The sequence below is a fragment of the Papio anubis genome, chromosome 6 (assembly GCF_008728515.1).
Source record: "Papio anubis isolate 15944 chromosome 6, Panubis1.0, whole genome shotgun sequence".
Classification (NCBI taxonomy): Eukaryota; Metazoa; Chordata; class Mammalia; order Primates; family Cercopithecidae; genus Papio; species Papio anubis.
In genome coordinates this window covers 56458884-56474517 of record NC_044981.1, presented here as the reverse complement: position 1 = coordinate 56474517, position 15634 = coordinate 56458884, and the positions used below count along the sequence as shown (strand labels likewise).

General features: G+C 36.5%; 1 long non-coding RNA gene across 3 annotated transcripts in view; it reads right to left on the bottom strand.

Annotated features, from left to right (window-relative positions):
- LOC103883745 overlaps positions 1 to 15634 on the bottom strand; it is a 332145-nt gene that overhangs the window by 288490 nt on the left and 28021 nt on the right. Inside the window, exon 3 of one of the 3 annotated variants that reach the window (XR_001901858.3) lies at positions 8344 to 9890. The exons of the other annotated variants lie outside the window; for them this stretch is intronic. This is a non-coding gene — a long non-coding RNA (uncharacterized LOC103883745). Of the gene's footprint in view, positions 1 to 8343; positions 9891 to 15634 lie in introns of those variants that run through there. 3 annotated transcript variants of the gene reach the window in all.

Below are 15634 nucleotides of genomic sequence, written 5' to 3'. Positions count from 1 at the left end.
AAGAAGTGGTCTTTGAGCTCTGAGAGTCTTTCCTCAGCTTGGTCTATTCTGCTATTCATGTTTCCATTTGTATTATGAGATTCCTATGGGGAATTTTTTATTTCCAGATGTTAAGTGTGCTTCTTTCTTAAAATGGCTATGATATCTTTCAGCTCTTGATCATTTTACTGGTTTCCTTGGATTGGGTTTCAACCTTATCTTGGATCTTATTGAGTCCTTGCCATCCAGATTCTGAATTCTGTATCTGTCATTTGACCCATTTCAATCTGGTTAAGAACTACTGCTGGGAAGTTAATGTGGTTATTTGGAGGCAAGAAGACACTCTGGCTTTTAGAGTTGCCAGAATGCTTGCATTGGTTCTTTCTCATCTGTGTGTGTTAGTGTTCCTTTAATCTCTGAAGTTGCTGACCTTGTGAATGGGGCTTTTTGCTTTTCAATTGTTTGTCGTCCTTGAGGGTTTGACTGTGGTATAAGTTGGGTTTAGTCAATTGGCTTCATTTCTGAAGACATTCATTTCATGTCTTCAGGGGGCCAGTGTTTAATTCAGCATTCCTGGGCTGCATGTTCTAACACTGGAGCCTGGGACCAGGACCCAGGCTTTGCTTTCTGGTTCCTCAAGGCCAAGCACCAATTGCACTGGAGGGGAAGAGATGTTCCCAGTCCACTGACAATAACATTCTGATGGGAGTTGTCAGTAAAAGTGTTCTGGCAGGACGGCAGGTGTGCCACGGGAGAGTGCATTTCAGCAGAGGTCCTGGATGAGTGTGTACCATAGAGGCAGCTGCAGGCAACTGTGCACTAGTGCAGTGGTGGGATGGGAAGAGTGTGGGTGAATGCACACCAACAAGGTGGTCGATGAGACCCAGACATGTGCACGTGGGTGGAGTAGCAGGGGGCCCTGTGTGTGTGTGTGAGCCAGTGGGGCAGCGGTGTTTCTGTATGCATGTGTGCACACACTGACAAGGTGATGAGGGGAGGTTGCCAGTGTGTGCGCGCCAGCAGGGTTCCATCTGCAAAAGTACTCTGATGGGATAATGGGGGCTGCTGGCAAAAGAGCTATGGCGGTGACCACAGGCAAGCATTTTGGCAGGGCACCTGAGGCTGTACTGTAAGCAGGTGCATCCAGACAGGGACCCTGGGAGAAGCCAGCAGATAGAGGGGGCATTCAGATCAGACTGGCTATGTCCACTGGGCAAGACAGCCCTGCTCTCTCCAGGTCTGACAGCTAATGAAAGCTAAAGCCAACTAGAGGAGTATGGTGAAATTTGGGGGATGAGGAACGGCTATGCTCCACCACAGCCATTCCCGCACCAAACCCTCTGGGCTCTGTACATATTGAAGTTCTCTTTCTGCCAACTCACCAGGCAATTCTCCCTCCAAAACTCAAAATGTCCATGGGGGCTGTTGGGTCTCCACAGCTAGAATCCTGGAGGTCTGTGGTAAGAGTGGGCTGTTCCACATCTATTTCACTTACCCCTTCCCCAGGATCCGCTCACCGCAAGGAATGAATTCTGTTACTCTGCAGCCCTGTGTGGCCTTTCTAGCTTTTTCCTCTTTCAGCCCAGGATCTGTATCCTCCCTCTATCCAATCTCAATGGCTTTCCTTCTGAAGACCTGTTTAGAGTGTGCTGGTCTACTTGATGGGCTAATCTCTCTCAGTGGGAGAAACTCTTCCTGGCTGCATCTAGTCAGGCATCTTGGCTCTTCCCTCAGTAATTTTAAAATGCTAAAATATCCATCTACATTATTTTTTACTTTTCAAGACTGAGCATTGGCAATGAGTTCAAATGAATTTCAGTTTTTCATGACATTCATTCATTCCAGAATTTTATTCTGATATTCATTCAGGATTTCCAGCTAGATCTTTATCCCACTTTTAATTTTAAAATATTACTCTGAATTTTTCTACATTCAAAGTAATGAAAACATTATGAAATGAAATGAAAACATTACATTACTTTGAATGTAGAAACTCTTCAGATTCACTTTAGAACTCTTTAGATTCACTAAGAAATATCTGCAAACATCTTAGTGTTAATTTCCTACAGCTAACATAGTAAAGTATCACAAACTGGGTGGTTTAGAACAATGAAATTTTTTGTCTCATTTTTGGAAGCTAGAAGTCTGAAATTAAGGTGTTGACAGGGTCATGCTTCCTCTGAAATCTGAAACAAAATTTGTCTAGTCCCACCGCCTTAACTTTCCTGTTTATTCTTGATAATGTGGAATTTTATAATTTTTCTGCTTTATGTTATATCTGGACTGGCTGTAGGTCAATAATATTGATCTAAAGATAAATCATAAAAATCATACACACAAGAGAAAACATATTCTTTTCAAGCATACGTTGATCATGTACTAGTTCACAAGTAATCTCAACAAATTTCATAAAATAGACATCATATGGAACATTTTTCCTCTCTTAAAACAATTTTATTAGAAAACAAAATTATTAGAAGCAATTTTATTATCTTACAACAAACTTATCTTAAAACATTACTAGTGAACTAACAGTGAAATGAAAATAGAATAAAATATGTTTGAAACTAAAAACACATTCTCAAATAACTCATGGGTTGTACACTTTTTAGAGCTGAACAATAATCAAAAATATATATCAAAACTTGTGATACATAGATGAAGTGGTATTTAGAAAAATATCTATATTGTTAAGTTTATAAAGAAATATTTTTCTGATCTTTGTCAGTGACAAGGAAAAAAAAGAAATATTTTATGTGTTTCATGTTGGCTCTTTTCTCTGTACTAATTTTTGAAAGAGAGTCTATCTGTCTAAACTGTATTTTTCCATAGCCAAGATGTTACATTGTCTTTTTTCAGTCTCTTTTTCCATTTGAGTCATGACTGAATCCACTTCTCAGATTTATACTTGGAAGTCAGGTTGAGGAAAAAAAAAAAAAAAATGTACTTAGGGTTCCATTTGAAGGTAAACTGAATTAATCTGTCTTGCGCTTTGTGGAGATTCTTTCCAGATGTTTGCTTTAAGTTGTCCCTAGATCTTAATATTAGGTGTGGTGTATTTTCATGTTTTCCTATGTTTGTATAAGTACTTTAGTTAAAAGATAGGAAAGGTAACATTATGAAATGTTAACAAGTGCCATTTTAAAAAAGAAATCTTGTTGGTTCTTCATTAGCTTTTGAAGTGATGAATATATGAGTAAGGTATACTATGAATGTACCTATGCTGTATTTTGACAAAATTTAGACAGAATTCAGGCAAAGGTAAGGTTAGTTGAAGTCCATAATCACTGCTTTACTTGCTTTTGTGCTGGTTTCGTAATTTGCTTACAGAAAGAACCTTCCTTATTCTTTGTGCGCCTAAGTGACTGATACTCCAACAATACAATTTCCTGCTCCCATTTTACCTTAAACAAATATCCTTTAATCTACTTCCACTCCTAAGTTTGCAGATTTTTAAATATGCTTATTCAGTAAAAGCTTGAGCAGACCAGACAACCTCAAATAACATGCTAAAGAAAAACTGAAAGTTTAACCCAGGAGTTTCCCACATTAAAAACTAATATAAGGATTAACAAACCTTGTCTCAGACTTTTGAATCAGAATTCCAAGACTGGAATTTTGAGATCTATAGTTTCAAAAAGTGATTCCGATCTATATCCCTAGTTGAAAAAAAAAAAAAAATCACTGCTTTAATCTGTTACATGCAAATTAACTAATTAGTTAGGTGAGTAGTTTCTAAATGACATTCTATCTGGCTTGATTTCTTAAACACAGATTACTGCAGTGCAACTGAAACACTTTAGAGGTTCAACAGAACATGGTGAAAATCTTTCACTGTCATTTGTTAGACTTGTGCCTGGAGCAAGTCACTGACTCTCCCTGAACCTCAGTTTTCTCATGGAGATAGTATCTTCTATGACCAAGGGTTTATTTAATGGGTTACCATCTTGTTGTCTAGGAGTTCTGGATGGAAACTCAATGCTGAACAAAATAGATTACAAGATCCCAAACATTCTAAATGGAATGACTTGCTAACTAGCCAAAGCTACTTGAGACATAAAAGGCCACACACAAGACAGCATCCATGAGTTACTCTGACAAGAAAGAGGATTTATTTGAAGAGATTTTTTAGACTAGTAGGTATGACCCCAATTTCCCATACAGCTTCTCCCTGATGCTATGGCCTCACCCCCACAGTCCTTGAAGGAGAGGATCCTATTAAGATGTTTTTGTCCATGCTCCTTAAAAGTCAGTTCTGGTTATTAGGAAACACCCTTGTTCTACTGTTTGTGAAACAGGAGCATGCCCCCATTGCAACCCACCAAAGAGATGTGAGATATAATAGAACAGACTGGAAATATAGCAGTAAGAACAAAAAAGTATTTTTAGATTATACCCTACTGAGTAAGATACTTTATATACTAATTATATATTTAACCCATATGACCCATTCTGTCAGCTTTGGGTACGCTTACGATCATATTTCACTTGAGCACCCTTCTGCCCTAGTAAACAAAATCTAGCATCTTCTCGAGGCTTCCACATCCCGGAATTGGCAAAGAGCCCTGGGATCTTATTTAGTTCAAAGTGGGAGATGGAAGCGATCAATCTTCTACATGCTGAATGGAGAGATACTGAGTGTGACACACCTGCTGACCTTGTTTCTTTCTGTTAGAGTGTTACTGACACTGTTGCCTGGTACCAAAGTTGTAGATCTTTCGAAAAAGCTTTGGACCCTATGCTTAGCCATTGTTCTCCAAAGCCCAGTATCTTCTAATACATACAAAGTACAGAGAGTAATACAGATATAATAATCAGTCAGTAACTGGTAACTCCTACTTGAACTGCATGTTTTGGACTATGATGCACGTGAGATATAAATGTATCTGTTGACATGATGGAACACAACACTAGACAGTTTACAGTTTGTCAAACTGTACAATGGCAAATCTCAATCATCTCATCTGTTAATTGACTGCTTAGCATGGCTCACTTATGTTAAGTTTCTTGGGATTAGTTACATAGAAGTGGCTTTTTTTCCCCATAAACTTCTGATCTTAGCTTTCCTTTTTTTTTAGGTGCACACCACCTTTTGATAATCTCATATAATCCCACGGCTTTTAGTAGCACTTTTAGGCAAATAACTCAAATTCATATCTCCAGATCAGTCCACAGTTCTTTGCTCTTGATACCTATCTTATGCTGCCTATATTTTCCATGTTTGTTAAAAGAATCTCAAATATAATGTGTCCAGGTTTAAATTTCTGAGTTTCATCCTACAAACCTGCTCTACCTCTATTGTTTTCATTTAGTAATTGGTGCCCTGTTTCTACTAAGCTTCTCACGCAAGCAAACACTTTTATATAAACTACATCATCCTTTGCCTAGAATACTCACTTTATTTCCTTTCTTGACTACCTTCATTCATTTTCCACATTAGTACCCAGAGTGATTTTTTTAAAAAGAGATTAACTGCCCTGGCTTAAAACCTTTTATTGACTTTCCATGACACTTGAAATAAATCTCAAAATCTTGACAATGTTTTTAAGGCTCTGTGTTATTTGACTTCTGAATATTCCACATAATATCTTTTCATCTTTCTCTTTGTTCATTTTTTGCAACTACTGTATCTCTCAGACAGTAAGGCACTAATCTTGTTTCCACCTCATGGCCTTTGCACTTGCTTTCTGTTGTGCCTACAGCTATTTTCCCCGGCACCCTGAGCTCCTCTCTCCTTACTCTTCACCTAGTTCGCGCTAATCTAGCAAGTCTGTTTAAGTGTTGCTTTTCCATTGAGACCTTCCCTTTCACCTTCCCATTATTCTCTCTCATCACTCATGCATACCTTTTAGAACTTATTGCACTTTTAAGATTTTCAGTGTTTGCTTCTTTAGTGCTTATCTCCCTTACCAGATAGTGAGTTCCATAATGATAGTGATCATGTCTGTTTTTGTTCATTGTTGAATATGCAGAACCTGACACAGTGCCTGGCATAACCTTCTAAATTAATGAATTAATAAAGAGACCATGCATGGAAGTAGGAGCAAGATATGCAAAGGTTTTTTCTATGTAAGTGCTTGCACGGGTGAAGGGACTGATCGACAAGATAGTAGTTTGCCTCTACTCTGCAATTTATGAATCTACACCTTTCCTTCTCCTTGTTGCTAACTTTCCTGTTTTGCAAAAAAAGTCTATAATTTGCTGTTGCTGTTTCTGATAGCTGTCCCACTACCAAGCCATGATTTCTGCTGCTTGTCTATTCTTCCTCTTCTTTCAAATTGCATAAAAAATTCTTGCTGAAGCCACAGAAATAGAAAGCATAATTGCAATAATGTAATATTGTTTTATGTTGATGAAATGGGAAAAGAGACAATGGTAAAGTGATTAAAGCCTCGGGCAGTGATTCTCAAACTTTAATATCTAAGTGTTTCATGGAGAGCTTGTTAAAAGAAATAGCTATTCCTGAACTCCTTCTCGAAAGTTTGATTCAGTAGATCTGATTTGGGAGAATTATAAAAAGGTCCCCTGAAATGGGTGAGATTTGGTGGAAAATAAGAGTGAAAATCCTCCAGATATCAACTTTACATTAGTTTTATTTTCTTCAGTGAGGAAAGCTTCCTATGTGTCACAGTAAAGTTGGGAACCTGAAATTCTGTTAGGATTATGGAGCACTGTCTCTTTTAAGGTGATGGCTGGAGGATACCTTGCAAACATATAAATGGAGAAACCCTGACTATCTTGGGAGAAAGCAGTTTCCAGACCTGGAGTGAAGTGTGGTTTACTTGGCAAGTTAGGGGAAGTGAGGTTTTGTAGCCCCTAGATGCAGGATACTAGAGGGCATCTGGACCCGAGGCTTTGGGTACTGGCTTGTATCCCCAAATATATCTGGGGGATAAACTGAAAGGCTACACACCCTCTGGGGATGTGTAGGTTGCAACATGTGCTACGTTGGGGTGCTCTAGTTACAGGCTGGCAGGCTTAGCAGGTGTCTACCTATTATGATTTGAGGCAAAATGTGAAGGTCTCACTGTAAAACAATATGTTTTTCAGAGAATATCTGACATACCACCTTTGTTAACACATACAGGCAGAAGTTTAGAGTTTCAGGAACCTTAGAAATTATGTGGGACAGCTTATGGCCCAGTAAAAAGATTTCATTATACCCTTTCTATTACATCTTTCAGTTGAATACCCCCAGTGATAGGAAATTGAGAATCTACTAGGTTATTTAATTAATTTACTCTTAATCTTATATTTTAATATCTGGTATTTAACATTTTTTTCTCATGATTTTTGTATTCAAATTGTTCTTGGCCATTTTTTTCTGGGTCATATAATCTTTCTGATAAGCTTCAACATTATTTTGTTAAGTTCTAAATTTATACATTAATTTAGGGAGCTTTGAAATATTTGCAATATCTCCATTTTCATTAAAGGACATGCTTATATCTGTTCATTTGCTTATCTTCTCTCTATATATATATATGGTTTTATAGTTTTTTATTTGCCCTAGAGATTTATTGCTAACTTTTTATTCCATTCTGTTAGTAGGATCTTCTATTTTGTTTTCTAGTTGGTTACTGCAAGAATATATATGAAAGCTGTTGGATTTTGTTTTTTGGGGATTAGTAATTTATTCTGAATTCCAATGATATTTCATTTAATCTTCATATACTTATTATCCAGGTGAAATTAAAAAAATACTTTAAAACAGATTTTATCATTTTCAAACATGCATTTCCAGCTTTGTCACATTGGCTAGAACTTCTGAAACATTTAAAATAAGGATTTACCTTTTCGGTAATTATACCATTCATTTCTGATTCCTGCATTTTTGCATTGATTAAAACATTTTCAAACTGTACATCAAGTTTTTGTTTTGAGGTAGATGAATTTGGGAATATTTTAAACTGTGCTATTGACTCTACCTATTTTATCTCTCCTACATTGTCCAAAATTACATGATTTATTAATATTATTGTTGTTATTCCTATTCACAAAATAATAAGATGACAGCAAATCAAATTTCAAAAAGCGAATAAACAAACTACAATTCCATTGCTCATACATATTAACTATTAGAGTTGGGGGGATATTTCTTTTCTGGTTTTGATTGAATGAATACCTATTTTAGTTTTACATATGGTATTGTTGAAATCTTAATGGCCTTAACATTATAATTGCAAAAATGTCTTCCAAATATAAAAGTTCTTGTGTTAGACAAGGGTATCTAATTTTGAAAACTGCAGTTAATTAAGGGTACACAAAAAAGGATAATATATGATAGATATATTACATTTGTATCTAAAAATTAAGTGACATAGGCAATAATACCTAATTTATATTTAATAAAACCACACTGCTACTTTAAAGTAGCTTTATTTGTATTTTAAAATATGCTTTTCATAAATATTATATTCTCTATGATAGAATAGGCTAACCTTACATTCTCTGTTCTCATAAAAGATTCACAATTCATAGTGAAGACTCTCGTGGCTAGGGGAAGCTTCCCCACAGTAAGGAGTGGATGCAGTGTCAGGGGCACAGTGGAACCGGGCCAGTGAGAAGCAGTCGCTGTCACTGTTGTTCATGCCCTACAAGGCCCTGAAGAGCTCCCCAGGCCACCATTCTCTGCTCCCCCGAACCACGGACAGGCCTGGAGGCTTCGGTCCTGCCTTGGTGTAGGACGTCTGGATGTGGGAACACCTGCCTGAGGCCCACAACGCTGTGGCAGCCTCCCTCCTGCGGAGTGGCCCCGCATCCTGGAGAGCCACTGGCCTTTGGGCCACAGATTAAGAACTCAAGGCTGCGGGGGAGTATGGAAGATGGCTGCCTGCAGTGCGAGGAAGGCACTGGGGAAATGACTTATCTGAACATTAAATTGTAGAACCAAAATTGCTAGTGATTCTGGTGATTTTGTCTTGAAGTGTAAAACGAAGCAAAGCTGGATATTTTAAACTTTGGAAAGCCACAAAATTGGGCTTAACATGTTGAGCAACAATTAGAAACGAAGTGAAAATACATAAAATGTATAATTACTTTCTGGAACCTTCATAGTAGGTGTTTTTATCATGCTAAGCACAGATAAGAAGAGTAAAAACAGCAGACCAAAGAAAAGAATACCCATCTCATGTCTAAACAATTGAAATTAACCCTTTAAGATTAAATTGGCCTCAAGGTGTTCAATGCATAATAACAAAAACAAAAGTCTGTATCACAATCTGGAGCCTGAAATTAAGGGGAAAGTGGAACAGAAATGTCGCTATAGTACATATTAGTCTGCCTCTCCTGTGTCTCCTTTGTCTTCTGCTTCAAAAGTCTGTTGGACTGAAATAATGCAACCAGTGTGTTCAGTGGTGATGATGCTGATGATAACAATGACCACGATGAGGACAACAATAGTAACAGGACTAACAGCAAAAGGATATCTCCTAACCCAGACAATTTAGCATGTTCTTCCCTAGCACCATTCTCTGGAAAAGAGAAGCAGTACTAAATAAAAATAACCTGAAAAGCAGAGCATAAAGCATTCCCACAGGTTCAGAGTTAAAGACGGTTACATTTCACAGGAAAGCAAGAATCAAATGACCAGTCTGCCAATTCTATTGCCAACACACCTCTAAAAGGTCATAAAGTTATTTCTCCAGAAATTTTAGTTGATCCAGAAGTTCCTTTGAAGATGTCATTTTAAACTGCAGAAGTACACTAGTAGGAACATTCTTCTATTATAGAGTCTATATTTTTTTTTATTTAGACTTTATCAGGATTCAGCTAGAAGAACCAAAAAATGATCCTGCAGATATTACTTTAAATGTCTCTGGCCAAACTAAATGTGAATGATATAATGTCTGAAAATTACCAGTAGTGTTTCTGCAGATGGTACCAGCAGTTTTCAAAGGCTGGGACTAAGTCTGCAAATGAATAGGGATAGAGTTTAGAATAATTGCAAAGGAATAAATAGGTTAACAATTCAGGAAGAACAAAATATTATTTTAACTTTTCAAACTAGCTTTAATCCTCTAGCAAATATAGTATTTGAAAGTATTACTAACATTAGTATAATGAAGAATATGTCTAATTTTTCTGGGAAAATTTTCTTTCAATAAGCCAATAGCAGATGTGTTGCCTGTGAAGGAAGCATCAAAAGAAGGCGTATGCAAAACAAAAATTTGAAATGTGTACTTTGAATCTAAAATACCACTTTGAAACAAATGAGAATCCAATGTTTTGATAATGAGAAATCAATGAGAGAGCCAGGCCGTTTCCATTAATCCTATAAAAATATTTGATAGTATACTTACTACCTCCAGCTAAGGGAGACATCTGTTACTAAAGAGGACCTACACTGCCTAAATGAAGGAAAATTTCTTAATGATATTATCACAGATTTTTATTTGAAGTAAGTTAATTTGCCACCAAGCTCTTAGCAAATAGAGAGAGAGAGAGAGAGAGAGAGAGAGAGAGAGAGAGAGACGGGGTTTCCCTATGTTACTCAGGCCAGTCTTGAACTCCTGGCCTCAAGCAATCTGCCTGCCTTGGCCTCCCAAAATGCTAGGATTATAGGTGTGAGCCACCGCACCTGGCAGTTAGCAAATCTTTAACTTTCTATCATATTATGTATATTTGCTTTCTGGTGTCAAACTGGATTTTGAATTCTAATACTGCCACTTACTGTGTGACATTAGGGAAATTGATCTGTCTCTACCTGTGTTTCCTCATTTTAAAAATGCAGATAAGAATAATAGTATTTACCTAAGAGGGTTATTGTGTGAATTAAATGTGATCATACATGTAAAGTCCTAGGGAAAGTACCTGGCACACATCAAGCATTCAAAAAATGCTAGTTTATTATGTTATTGTAATATTGTAAGACTTTAGAAAATTGTTACCGCCCTAGCTTAGGTAATAATTTGTTAAGCATGTACAAAAGTGTGATTTCATTAATTTCCTTCAATAAAAAATATTCTAAAGTGCCAAGAAAAAAAAATCATATCATCACCACCATCATCACATCTAAAAATATACTTACTATCTTATGTGGGAAGTATGTTTGCAGCTAATCAAAAACAGCTATTAACAGTTATTAAGCCACAGTACAAGTTATAAAAAAGAAGAATCAGAACTCTGTCCTTGCACAAAAGCAATTGTTATCTGATTAATCAAAAGATCATTACTAATAACCTCAGCACTCCCCATAATATTTAAGGCACAATTTAATACAAACATGAATAACTGGGGAATGCAAATTTAGTTTTGTTATAATTAAGTTCTGCTTACAAATTTAAGGTCAATTAATTCTTGTCTACATTGTCAAAATTGCCAGCAATTTCACAGGTTTCTATGAGGTGAAGACAGGTTTCTATGAGGTGACAGAGTATGGTAAGTCAATAATGGAATAGCTATGCTGAAATCTTGCCTGTTTGGTAGGGGAGACATTAACATAAAAAAATCAAATTTGCAATTCACCAAGAAGAGCATGGTTTTTATTGTAAAAGGAATTTATTATATTATACTCTAATAGAGCTGTAATTTTTCCTTTAAAAAAGAAAAGATGAACTACATTTTAGGGAAAATGTGGCATTAATTAACAAAGAAATTGAAAGAAATTGTAACACACCATGTGAAGTCTGAAAAATTCAAAAGATAAATCTGTCCACAAATAACTTAAACTCTTAAGTCAATGACAGAAGACAAGGAAGCATAGGGAAGCAATTCATTATAAAGTTCACAGCAAATTTTTTTTTTGTAAAGCTAGGAAATATAAATAACCAGTTCTCTCCCTCAATTTCTAAAATCGTACTCAAGCAGTTATATCTCAAAATCTATTCTTACTAGCTTGTTGGAGCTTTCCACATAGTTTTATTTTACCAGTTTTTTAAAAACACTGATAATGTTTTTGGGGGCCTAGGGAATATTTCCCCTTTGCCCTCTGAAGGTTCACTGAAAAATCAACTCACAAAAAGGCTATCAAGTTACGGTACATGTTATAAAGAAGGAGATTAATTGGAGTCTCCGCCTTTTTGTGAGTTGAGTTTTCAGTGAACCTTCAGAGGGTGAAGGGGAAATAGTCCCTTTGCCCCAACTATTGGGCACTGTGAACACGATGACCAAAGCTCTGCTCTTCTGGAAGCCTCAGTGAAGACAACCCAGGACCCAACGAGTTAGCATAAGAGTAGGAATTTCTTACCAGACAGGCTCCCACTCTCTCTATGTAATCCAGCTGAGAGGATGGCGAAAATCACCTTTCCTCTGCAAAATTTTGATTAATAAGAGAAAAACAATTGTGTAACTAGTCTTGGTGTAGTGATTCTGATGTACTTTTTGGTACTTGCAACGTTAATATTTGTATTGTTTGATCCTTTTCCTCCCAGAAATACTCATTGTATTTGTTTTTTTGTGTTGTTATGCCATAAAGAGGGGTACCAAATGAGGGTCCCTCTCATCATATTTTACATTTTTGAGAGTCTGACTTGTAACCTTGTGGGAGCACTCTCTCTTGGTCTTGCCATCCAAGGAGTGTCATTTTCAGGTCATGTCAGGTGGCCAGTCTAAGAATGGCCCAGAAACCGAGACTTTTTGTTCCAAGTGTGTCAAGCTCTTAGGAGAGTCTGTCTATTTTAGCCTATTTGGGGAAAATTTTGAAATTGCTTCTTCACTGAAGAGGCTATTGGATTGAGTCATTATTGGAATAAGTGCACTGTTGGAAATTCTAATTAATCAGTGGAGAAAAGATGGATCCTTTAAATTAGAAAGCTTCCTGAATTAAAAAAAAAAAAAAGAAGAAGAAGAAGAATTTTAGAGATCGCTTATTCTAAACAATTGACAGGAAGATTTAATTAGAAGAAAGGCACATAACAGTAGAATGGCTAGCCTTTGAAATTCTCTTGACTAAATTAAAGAGCAAAAATCTGACCTAAAACAAAGTTAAAATCCTTTGTATTCTCAAACCACCTCCTTTAGTTTCCCCATGGGAGTAACAATAAAGGCCACTCCACTTTGTGACATAATAGTTAAAATTTTGTGCTCTAACTGCCATGGCCTGGGTTCAATTCCTGTTCAGGAAACCATTCTCTCTTGATTTTTGATATCTGTGTGGCTTTTAACTTTTCAGGGTACCGATTTGTTATTGATCCTTTTCCCATCCATGGACAGCTTTTGATTTTATGTCCTTTTCTATCTGTGGAAGGCACACAACGTTTTTTGGCCTTTTTTGTGTAGACAGGCATCTGAGAAGCTGAGACCCTAAAAAGGATTCTAGAGAAAGTTTCCTATCTTTGAGCTGTCTTTAGGATGATTCTGGATAGTTAAGGCTTGACTTTAAAAGGTACCTTTGGTTTAAAAAAAAAAAAGTTCCTAAGCCAGAAATATCAGTAGTTTTTCCTGTATAAAACCTGACAATAAGAGACTTAAAAGGAATTTTTAAGAGCTCTGTGATTAAAAGTTAATTGAGTGAAAACCTAACATTCAACATATATATATACACATACACATAATGTATATGCACACGTAAATATACATACATAAATATATACATATATACACATACATATATACATACAAGCCCTTTCTGTTCTTTCTCTTTGAATTCTGTTTTTGGAAATTTTATTTTCAGTGGACTAAAACCTTTTTTTTTTTCCTTAATTATGTGCTTGGTCCCTCTGTTTGCTTCCTTTCTTAAAAATTGTTCTTCCTCTTCCTTACTCCTCCTTTCTCTTTGCCACCTTTGGTACAAATGAAAAGATCCAGAGAATTCTAATGACTTATACTCCTCAAGGAACTCAGAAAAAAGCACCACCCAGCCCCTTTGGAGGGCTCTTCTACTTTCTTTATAGAGTTTTAGAAGTCATAGAGAGTCTCCTGTCAGGTCTAAAACTCTGCTCTTTTGCACTGCATTAGCTGATCTCTTTGACTATGGAAAGTACCAGAAAATTACTTTGTACTGTGAAAAAAATAAACCTTGACCCTTGTGTGTGTGGTGGCTGGCAGGTTACTGGTAAGGGCTGCAGTTGTTTACAGTAGTTTCTACTACTGGGGTTACTCTTATCTTTGCACATTTAGATAAGAAAGGATGCAGTTTAAACACTTACAGAAACGTCCTTGTAGCCAAGTACACTGTGAAAGCTTTGTACGGCTGGGTCACGTGGCACTTCCCTCTTTGAGGAGTTCTGGGATTCAGTGTAAAAGTGAAATTCTTGATTTTTAAAGTTTAGATGTTCTGCCTTCCAATTATGCCTGCTTTTCACATATTTAAATTACTAGGTCCTAAAAACTGCAAATGTTTTGTTTGCCCTGTTTCTTAATGGGCTCAGCCCTGAGTTCAGTGGTTTAGTTGGAAAATATTAAATTAAAAGCTACCTATCTAAATGAAATTGATCTCTTTATGCAATCCTCTGGTAAATTCCTATGACTTTGTGTTACTTTGGCATTCATTTTTAATCTTCCTCAAACTAACACAACTAAACACTTTCTTGAAAAAGTTCAAATTCTCTCTCTTTGCCTTGAGATGTAAATGTACTGCCCCTTTAAACTTGCTAAGGTCTTCAGCCACAACTTGTTCATTTACAGAGGCACAATTTAATCCCACCGTCCTTTTAAAGTGGTGAGTTTTACCTGTCTCTTGGCTAAAATTTTAAAAGCAAAACTATAATATCTTTATTTATGTTTGTCTCTATCTGTGTGTACAGGGGTATATGTCTGTCTATATACTGTCTATGTGATATTAAATTGACTTATAAATAAACAAGTTATCACAAACTAAGTAAAAATATTAGTTACTTTTTCAAGTTCATGTGACTTTACTAATCTTTGGTAAATAAAGATAGTTTTTAAGTTGTTGGTAAAATAAAAGCATCTTAAGAATCTAGGCCAGGCGCGGTGGCGCACACCTGTAATCCTAGCACTTTCGGAGGCCAAGGCGGGTGAATCATGAGGGCAGGAGATCAAGACCATCCTGGCTAACACAGTGAAATCCCATCTCTACTAAAAAAGAAAATACAAAAAATTAGCCGGGTGTGGTAGTGGGCGCCTGCAGTTCCAGCTACTTGGCAGGCTGAGAATGGCGTGAACCCGGGAGGCCCAGCTTGCAGTGAGCCGAGATTGCGCCACTGTACTCTAGCCTGGGCAACAGAGCAAGACGTGGTCTCAAAAAAAAAAAAAAAAAGAATCTAATATAGACATTTTTGCTTGAATCTACTGGTTAGACAGGTTTATACTGTCTCTACTAGATATTTTAAGGTAATAAAACTGTTGCTTTTATTATATATATAACAAATTACACATATATATATTTTTAAATCTGTGAACTTGTATTTTGGAGTTCAACCATGGGTCATGGTGAGGCCTAGGGATGACACCTAGCCTGTCCTCTGGTCTGACTGTGCTTCCTGCCATGCTGGGATAATTAGATCCCCTGAGCATTGTCCTTTGTCCTGGGTTCTGCATCTGATACACATAATTAAAACTGCTTACTTCCTAGATTTTTCAATGAAAATAAGGGTTACCAAGAATTAACACTGTATTTCATATATGTAATTAAACCTACTTGATATGAGAGAAATAATTCTACATGTAAGTGCATTTTAAAAGTTGGATGTGTTTTTTAAAATAAAAAGTTATAAGAAGACATATGAATGTGGTTTTTGTTAAAAGAAAAATA